The sequence below is a fragment of the Seriola aureovittata genome, chromosome 7 (assembly GCF_021018895.1).
Source record: "Seriola aureovittata isolate HTS-2021-v1 ecotype China chromosome 7, ASM2101889v1, whole genome shotgun sequence".
Taxonomy (NCBI): domain Eukaryota; kingdom Metazoa; phylum Chordata; class Actinopteri; order Carangiformes; family Carangidae; genus Seriola; species Seriola aureovittata.
Window position 1 is genome coordinate 2,485,001 of NC_079370.1, and position 7,714 is coordinate 2,492,714.

The following is a 7,714-nucleotide window of genomic DNA, read 5'->3' on the forward strand; positions in this document are numbered from 1 at the left end:
TGAGAGGAGTACAAGAAACAGAGCTTCACGTCGCTCTGTGAAAGTGATTATATGCGTCTGTGTGTGTGTGTGTGTGTGTGTGTGTGTGTGTGTGTGTGTGTGTGTGTGTGTGGAGTTAAATGGAGAGTGGTGTCTCAACTTTCTGATCCACGGGGCGCTAAAAGCATCAAGCTCTGGTCGATAGTGGAGGCGTTTGTGTTGGTGAGTGCCAGAGCCATAAGGAACTCCCTCTGACGCCTCGCTGTGTCTCAGTGCTCTTGTCCTCCGAACACAAAGTGTGGAGAGGAAACCTCAGGGTGCTGCACAGATATACACCAAGATCATTTTTTAATCTAATGTATAATCTCATGTAATATATAATGTGAAATGAGGAATGTGACGAACCGACAGAGAGCTATCACATCTCTGCAGCTCCTCTCTCGTCTTGTCTTATGGTTTATGGTGCACAGCTTTACTGTTTTGGTTCACAGCAGCAAAAAGAAGAAACTTATGATAAAGCAGAATACAGAGGAGCGTTTAGCTGCTGCAGAGTCAGACGTGTCCTTCAACATAAAAGGTACAAAAGTATCACAGCAAATCAAGGCGTTCTTCTGTGTTCGTGACGTTCAGTTGTTTTTTTGTAATCACGGTGGCAACTGTTGATATTATTGCTATAATCATTGTTGCTGTCATTCTGTCTACAGTACATAACAAGGCTTATTGGGTCACGGTAGTCATGGCAAAAGTGGCAGTAAGAGGAACATCTTTAAACTGTATGTTGAGGCTGAACCAATAGGAGCAGGAGCTGGAATAGCTGCAGCTGGAGCTGCTGAAGAGAAGGAAGATGTGGAAGATGTAAAGAGGAGTAGCAACAACATCAGAGCAGAAAGATTAGTATTTTACAGTGGAGGCTTTCACATGTACAGCACTGACTCCAGCTGACGTGTTGTTATCTGCTGCCCTCTGGTGTTCGACTGCGGTGACCTGCTCTCTTCGTGATTCACACTCATTTCTATATAAACAGTATTTTATTACTGTGTCAGGCCGATTAAAACCAGACGAATCAGTCTTCCACAAATATGTATTTATAGCCACACAATTCAATTTTCTCCCTAATGCTGCTTTTAAACACACACACACACACACACACACACACACACACACACACACACACACACACCTCATTGTCATATGATCAACAATGCAGCTGGCTGATGCTTCATTTCAGTCAAGATACTGTTGTGTTAATGAGGGCATCAGGGACAGTGAGGCGCACACACACACACACACACACACACACACACACACACACACACACACACACACACACACACACAGTTATATTCACAGATGACAGATACTGTACATGAAGGCGTTTGTACAGGTGTTCACAGTGTACCGCAGAGTCAAACAGAACCAGCTGTCCACACACACAGAATCATCATTTACTGTCATTTATCATTTACTTCATAAAACTTTTAATGATCTACTTTCATATAAATGATAAACGTTTGTTTAATACAAGTATTTCCTTGTAATATTGTGAATACTGTGACATCCACTCACTTCATGTCTATAAAATAATCAAGAAATTCCACATAATTATAAACAGTTGGTTTGGGTTCGTTCCATCAATAAAGCAGCAGATAACTCACCAACATTCACCACAAACACAATTAAAAAGACACAGATTGAATCCAACACAGGATAAAAACATCAGAAACTAATAGTTTTTGCATTTAAAGGCTCCGTACCAAAAGACTAAAATCAGACTAAATCCCCATTATAGACAAGACAATAAAAGTAAGTCAGGTTTTAATTTTGCTCTTTAAGATAATACAGAGTTAACTCCACAATACACATAAAACTAAAAGTGTTGTAGGTATTTTTCTTCATTATTTTGGACAAAAAAATGTTAAAACCCTTCAATAATGATGAAGGTTGTCTGTGTTGTCCTGCTCCTCGCCATAAACCCTCAAGAGGGAGCCATTGTAGCTCTGATGATCAACACACAGCTCAGCACTGTGTCGCCGTCTTCAACTTCCATTTAATGTGAAAACAAAGTTTGTTTACGGGAATGTCTCCGCGTTCTTTCCGGCGTATGAGCAGCTCAGGTAAGACCTGGGTTAAACAGCAGTCGCCGGTAATTGTTTAATTTAGATTTCACAGTCATTGTACCGCCACATATGGCAAACCCTGTTCTTTATAGACCCATGTGACATGTCTAATGTCTGCTATAAACATGTTGTATTTCAGCATCCTCTAAATAAACCAAACTGTAAATCAACAGGATGCTCTTAACATAAAAGGCTCAGGTATATCCCAGTAGTCTTACTTTGAAAAGCTGTGAAATTTAAGGAGGTTAAAGCTGCACTAATCAAGATTTTTATGTCAACAATGGGTCAGACGACTATGTTTAATGTGAGTGGTGTCACTGGTAATGACAAACCAACAGATAAATATCACCTGAATCTGCAGTTGCTCTCAGCTCTAGTGAGCGTTTTACTGTCTTTCAGCTCATTGTTTTATTGTTCGCAGCTTTACTGTTTACATTCATCAACCCGTTACCAGCGGGACGTTGGAGCTGGTGGAGACAAAATCAGAGCTAAAAACAGAGCTAAACACGGAGTCTACATCCGACTTCATAAGTTACACGACTAAGAAGAAAATACAAATCAGCTACTCGTGCTTTAAGGTCATTTTTAGAAGGAGAAGGGAAAAGATTTTATACTTTGACACAAGCAAAACTTGCATAAAATGAAGTAATGAAGTTAATAAAGTGTCGATATCAGTTGATTATAACAAGAAATTTCACCTGCATGTGTTTGATGTATGGTTGACATTGCAGCTACATGTATATAAATACATTAATATACTGTATCAGTGGAATTATACATGATTTTGATGGCTATATTCTTAGGGTAGATAAAGTTTCTTCTGAAAGCTGTGAATCCATCTTTATTAGTGGATCTATTTTAAAACTTTACTTTGTCATCAAGACCAATTAAAAGGCTTCAATCACACCCTTTTTAATTAGCTTGCCTATAAGCTCCCTGCGATCACACAGTTATTTCACTGCCTTCTTTGTTTACTTTAAGTCATTTTTTCCTCAGCATACACAGTAACCCTTTCTGTGCCGTGCTCACCCACAAACACCACCCACTTGAGCGTGAGGCCTGTGCGGCAGCGGCGTGCGTTCATCGCTGCTTTGTCCGCAGTTACGTGCCAGGTCGTTTCTGTCTGTGATTAATTAGCATCCAGCTCGTAACCCCCCCCCTGAAATTAGCAGCAGAGCACTTGGGCTAATGAGCTGACTGTGAACCTGGAGGTTACAGTAACCAGCACAACTCATCCGTCAAGACCTGAGGACCGGTGGAATCACAGGCCTCGGATCAGCCGGACGGCCTGTCCACGTGTGAGATGATGCGAGACGGACGTCAGCAACTACTGACTGAATACCTGCGATGATTGTTCGCCCCATTTACTGGTAATTTTGTAGTGAATGAGGTGTCCAAACATGGCAGCCAATTAAAGTTGGTTTAATGGCGTCAGTGTAACAACACAAATGGGAAATGCGACTTTAAGTCATTAAAATAAAAACACGAGGTTCAAACCGACTATAAATAATGAACTAATATCATTTGAACTACGTTAAAATTCTACATGGATGAGTTGGATCTTCTTGTTCTGTTATTGACAGATTGATTGTCAGATATCGGTTATGTTCACAGTAATGAACGTCTTATATTTGCTTCTTTTGTGACCTTTAATTAACTCTTCTCAGTCATCTGTCGCATCCATCACTTGAACCAGGTGCAAATTCATGATACGATTCTCACACACCGACAGATCGTCGTGTATCAGCCCAGCGTTTTATCTTACCATGTGTTTCATCCAGCAGATATACCAAGAAAGTTCCCGTCACTTCTTTTCCTCCCTGCCTACCGTAAAGTGAATGAGCACTAGTGTCGACACTCCTAGCCCCATTAAAATCACCCAAAAAATAAAGCTGACCTTAAGGTTCCAGGTTTATTCTCGACCGTGCAAAACTGCGGTCGACACAACGATCTCACCACGAGGCTTGTTGAGATAAAGCCACTTTGTTGGAAAATGATGTAAGATTTCTTTGGTTTTCAGTAAACCATTTTCTTTTTTTTTCAGATGACTTTAAGGACGTCTCATCAATGTTTGCTTAATGTAGAAACAGTATCTGGGGAAAACAAACTCACCACAAGCTCCAGAGCAGGAGCTCGTGGTGAGTTTGTTTTCTCAACTGCTGTTTGTGAGGTCATGAACGAACTTTGAACCTCAGCTTTCAACCCAACGTGGACGAGAGCACCTTAAGATGGAAACAGGTCGACTCTTACTGCAACAGTCCAGTTACACACCCTCCAACTCTACAAACAGAGGTGACACCTGAGGTTACCTGTGGCTAACATCTGGCACATCAACTAAGAACTCACACAATTTAAATAAAGACAACTTTGGAATAACCTCGAGTCGCATTTCTCCTCTTTTGGTGGAGGCCTCCACCTCAACCATATCCCGGGCCAGTCTGCCCAGTTAACACTCGAACTCCCAGTAAGACGGCAAACAAGCCGACCCCCAACGTAAACTGTGACGAGTTACACTACTCGTTACTGTAATGTGCAGCTGTTGGTCGCCACGTTGGATGCTGGTGTTTGAATATGTTGAACATGTGAGAGGTTTTGGACGCTGTGATTGGTTCATTAACAAATTTATCCCAGGAAACAAACCTTTTCTACACTCTTCAGGCCAGAGTGTGAAAACTACAGTCCTCCCATAATGCACCGTGCTCGATTGCAGCAACAACAACAGGCCTCACGGTTGACTGCCTCTACGCCCTCAGTGAGGACTGACCCACTTGGCCCGCGCCGGCCGCACGGTCCGGTCCAGAGCCGCCAGCTGCTGTTGCCGCGGGTGATGATGAAGATGTTGGCACAGGCGTCGACTCAGGTGCCGTCTCCAAGGGAACCAGCGGGACTGTGACAATCTGATCATCTCTGCAGCGACTGACACCTGACTGCACCCCCAACCTGGAGCGGCTCGCACCGTCAGCTGTCCTCAACAGGCCTGAATGACAGAGATACAGGAGGCTGCTGAATGGCACGTGACCTGACGTGACTTGTTAGGAGAGGAACAGCGTTTTAAAACCAGCAGCTAATTAAATAACAAATAATCAATATTTTAAATAAGATAAAAATGCTAATGAATGTGGGTTTTTTTTTTTTCTCCACTGTAGGATGAAGATGTGTCACAAAGTTTTTCCAGGTCAGAATAGAAATATAAGCTGTTTAGCTCTTGGGTAGCTCAATCAAGTTAATTAGACTGCAATCAAGGCTTTATCATTATTTAACATTTTGCCTCTTTGATGTTGATGTTTTGGGTTCATTGCTCTGAGCATTGCACAATTGCACACACACACACACACACACACACACACACACACACACACACACACACACACACACACACACACACACACACACACTCTAAGCTCTTAGTATTTAGGTGATGTTGCCCCACAGGATCTGCTCGACAGAACTCATGTAAACACAATAAACTTTTTATTTGTTAATCCAGTTATTTTTTTTTTTTTAAATATTTTATTGATTTTGTATTTTTGAGCAAAGGTTAAAAATACTATATATTTACTGTAGATACAAAGGTTGTGTGAAAGCCCGAAATATTAAACATAAAATAAAATGAATCCAGATTCTAAATGTCAAAAGTTCAAATGTGTGGCCACCTCCCCTCCAGTGCTCGTTTGCAAACGTGTCCCCTTTGATTTGTCATTGGCTTGTGTGATAACTGGTGTGATTTTAATTGGACGGGACATTCATCAGGGACGCTCTCATTGGTTCGCAGGCCAGTCGGCGCTCCCCTCCCTTTGACCACCTTACTTCCTGTCCCCCAGGACACCATTAGGCCGCTGCCAGGTCCGAGCCTGTTCGTTAAAACTTGTCACGCTGCGCCGCTGCCACACATAACAACGGCAGCGCGAGGGAGAAAATGATTCAAAGCTCCCTCCTTAAAAACTGTAATGCTATATTTATAAGCCAGTATTTATAAACACATTTGCATATATCAAGATGAAAAAGTTGTTTGAATTGGGAGCAATTTGCATTTGGTGAAACATATGGCAGAGCCACGGAAGCCATGGGCCATGCCTTCATTACCCGATCTTCGTTTCATCAGCTCCTTGCTCCCCCGCTGAGCCTCCCCACGGCGGAGCCTTCTGTCCCCGAGGTTTCAGTGACAGGGGACAATATGTCCCCAAGGTGAGGAGCAGGGGGAAAGCTGCACGCACACCGCTCCTCCAATGATTATTTAATCAGACTCTTCACTCTGGATCTGAAAGAGGAGAGAGGTACAAAGTGGCGCTTATTACCCATTTGTTCAGCGCAGGGAAAGGAGAGCAGAGAGAGGGAGAGAGAGAGAGGGAGAGAGAGAGAGGGAGAGGGGGAGAGAGGAGTGAGTGCTCGAAATGGCAGATCGGTTAACACAGCTGACGAGCGGGAAGAGAAAAGGTCCAGAGGAGAGGAAGAGGAGACAAGAGGAGAGAAAACGGACAAGTGGAAAAGGAGATTGGACAGAAAGAGGGCAGAGAAAAGAAAAATAGAAGAGGAGGACAAACAATGAAAAGGGCCAGTGACTGAGCAAATGGCCGAGTCGAGGAGAAAAACAAACAGAACAGGAGTAAAAAAAAAATAAACTTCCTGTATCAAAGTAGCAGCTAAGATTTGAGCCTCTTGTCTGAGATCAGAGATACAAACTGCAGGGGAAGAAAGCTGAGTATTTCCAATTCAGAGAGAAGCGTTTATTTGACAGCACTACTTAGATACAGAACATGTGACCATCTTAAAAACAGATTGATTTCCCAACAGCAGATGAAGTGGTTGAAATAATCTAAACCTCAACAATACTACATTAAAATACAGTTTCCACATTAACAAATGAGTCGCAGTAACTTGACTCTGACGGCACTAACGTACTTTTACTTTAGTGAAATTATGAATGTGGGACTTTTGCTTGTAGCAGACTGCGCTTTAATATTGTGTCATATCTACGTCCACACTCACACAGGGAACCTGACACTTCCTCCGCCACTGATGTCACGTGAAAATAACCCTCCAAACCAAACATAGAGCAACAAAGGAGCGGATAAGAGAGTAGAAGAGGAACAAAGTGGATGTGTGTTGAGGTCTGGCGTTGCTCGGGTGGAGGTCCTGCAGGTGAAGGTTCGGCCTGGCTGCGGCTTGGCGTGCCACTCACACCAGCGACACATTTGCATGTGCAAAAAAGCCCTGTGTTGAAGTGCTGCAGCGCCCCCCCCCCCCCCCCCCCCCCCCCCCCCCACCCCCCCACCCCCCACCGCTTCAGCGTGTGTGGTCGACCTGTTTGCGATTTGTTTAAGTGCTTATGAAAGCTCCTCATCCGCAGCCACAGACCTGATATTTTGTCTTGACATGTAATACCTGCTTTTTCCGGGTTATTTCCAGGAGATATCTCCGCGCAGGAAGGGGTTAGAAACGCAGGTCACAGTTGTCTGTCACGGTTTCTGCCCTCAATGTTTGCCTTTCTATTTCCATACTCTGATTCCATCGACACGGAGCCGAATTTAGAGCCACGTGGTTGTTTTTGAAGGTCACTCAGGGTATTTCAGGAGTACCTGTCCACAAATGTACACCTGGGAACCTAAAGTTAGGCAAAA

The 7,714-nt window shown here is 43.3% G+C and overlaps 1 long non-coding RNA gene across 1 annotated transcript in view; it reads left to right on the top strand.

The window, feature by feature from the left end:
- LOC130172283 (uncharacterized) overlaps positions 1 to 7,305 on the top strand; it is a 13,766-nt gene extending 6,461 nt beyond the window's left edge. Inside the window, exon 3 of the long non-coding RNA XR_008828246.1 lies at positions 4,141 to 7,305. This is a non-coding gene — a long non-coding RNA (uncharacterized LOC130172283). The remainder of the gene's footprint in view (positions 1 to 4,140) is intronic.
- The last annotated feature ends 409 nt before the right edge of the window (positions 7,306 to 7,714 follow it).